Source organism: Octopus bimaculoides, chromosome 18, assembly GCF_001194135.2.
Source record: "Octopus bimaculoides isolate UCB-OBI-ISO-001 chromosome 18, ASM119413v2, whole genome shotgun sequence".
NCBI lineage: Eukaryota > Metazoa > Mollusca > Cephalopoda > Octopoda > Octopodidae > Octopus > Octopus bimaculoides.
Window position 1 is genome coordinate 30,099,555 of NC_068998.1, and position 2,624 is coordinate 30,102,178.

Sequence of the window (2,624 nt, forward strand, 5' to 3'; positions counted from 1 at the left end):
ACTTAGTGCTCTTCTTATTAGTAATAGAACTAAACCAGTCAACAACTTGGAATGAATTAGACCATAAACTAAGCTTTAATTTTTTAACTAAGAGAGGAATATATTTATCAAGAATATTTTTACTAAGTACACCAATGTCAGAGATAGAAGGAAAGATAAGTCTTAAGGATGGGTTATTAAAAAAAATTTGTTTATTATCTTTCAAAATAAACCGAGGTTGCTTAGGATTAAGTGGTTCTGTCTTCATCTGTAAGTTATACCTCTCCATAATTTTCTTAGTCTCAAGGTTGGCTTTCCTGAGTACACTTTTACCGGTAATCCTATACTTTTTTGAATTTCTTTTTTAAGCAATTCCAAGTAATGGTCCTTGTTAAGTTTGTACAGGTTTCCCGTTTTATCTGATTGAACCAGCATACTATCCATGGTATTAATTTTCTTGGTAGTATTGTGTAGATACATCAGATTTTTTCTTTTTTTGTTTTGTTTATTCCTTAGTGGTGATCAGTGAAATTTTACATTTCTCACAAATAGACCACAGATCATCTTCAAACTGTTTCAATCTTGGGTTAGGTGGAGGAATATTTTTAGATTTAAATAATTTGTTAAATCCAGAGGTTGTATCATTACTGGGCTGTTGAATGTTCTTGTTTCATACAGGTAGTTCTTCTTCCCAGTTATCTAAAAGAATTTCTAATCATTACTCTACATTTAGGGATAGGAATAAACGTAACAGTACAGGGCTTAGCAAATTAATTTGGCATCTAAAAGATCATAATAAACAATTTAATTTAGATTGGTTGATTCTCTCCATTTAGTTCCCTTATGATAAAGGCAAGAAATTCTGTCTTCTCTGTAATTGTGACCTATTTTTTAATTCTTTTTCAGAAAAATCCCCTTGCAAACACGGTTAGAGTGTACTTACCAATGTAAACATTGGCAGAAACACACCTTTAGTTCATATAAGTGATATCTGCCATTAAATATAATTTAAACATTGATTTTCTTCTTACATTTCACTTCCACTAGATATATCTTGTTCCAAGACTTTAAGGTTTTATTTAATTTACACATCGTTCTATACTTCTCATTCATTTGGTTTCATTTTTTTTTCCTTTACCCTTCCTCTTTCTATAGGCTACCTTTGATGTTATATCCTCTAACATTTTTTTTTAAACTTAATAGCGTTCAGTTAATCACTTTACATATCCATCATATTCTGCTAAAATGTCTTATTGATGAGTTTTATTTCTTCATTTCCCTGAAGAGATTACATTGTTTTACATCATTTTATTCCTTTGGAATAATACCAATATCTTTGAAACATGTGTTGGAAGTAAAAGAATTTGAATAACACCTGTGTTTAACTCCATTTATTTATTCATATATATATTAAACAAAATATTTCACATAAACCCGGAGTTTCTACCTTTAAAAACAAGGTGTTACGCCCTTTTTACTTGTGTGACTTTTTGCTACCCTGGTAACTGTTTATCTATTTTTTCCATGTTAATTGTAAACAAATGGAAAAATACACACATCTATTTATATATATATATAACAAAACTGTCCGTTGAATGGGAACGTAAAACTCTGAGTAACAACTTTTGTTATATTTCTGCTGCTTTTAAATAAAGTATATATATATATATATATATATATATATATATATATATATATACAAAGGGGTTTGTATGATTGTGTATAGAAGAATATATTACTCAAAGGAATTCCAACTCTGTTTTTCATGTTTTATTTATATTCTTATAATATTAATATAAGATATAAAATAATATAGTAAAAAGAAATGAAATGAAGTATTGTTTATTCTTATTGAACTAGTATACTTTCTTGCATTTATTCAATCTTCAGGTTCATATGTGAAGAACTGTATGTGGGCCACACAGTCAATGCACTATCAGAACGCTCATGTGTGCACCGACAATAAATTTTAAACTATACAATCCGAATGAAATCGAGAGAAAACTGAGAAAAAAGGACTTTATTAATAAATTCAAACCCAAGTTTAAGGTTTAAAAGTCATATCTTCATATCTAAAAGACAAAAATCTCTAAAAAGTACTGCTGTCAGTATTTCTGAAAATAAACAGTGAAAAATGGTATGGCATCATTTCTAAAAATATCCAAGCAACTACAACCTCTATCCACAGGAATGTATATAAAGGGCAAAATTTAACCAGTCAACCACAGTTGAAACCAATGAACACAAATGCCACCACCACCATATGAACCTGAAGATTGCATAAATGCAAGAAAGTATACTAGTTCAATAAGAATGAACATTTAATACATTTGTTCAATAAGAATGAACAATACTTCATTTCATTTCTTTTTACTATATCATTTTATATCTTATATTAATATTATAAGAATATAAATAAAACGTGAAAAACAGTCAGAGTTGGAATTCCTTTGAGTAATATATATATATCATCATCATCGTTTAACGTCCGCTTTCCATGCTAGCATGGGTTGGACGATTTGACTGAGGACTGGTGAAACCGGATGGCAACACCAGGCTCCAGTCTGATTTGGCAGAGTTTCTACAGCTGGATGCCCTTCCTAACGCCAACCACTCAGAGAGTGTAGTGAGTGCTTTTACGTGTC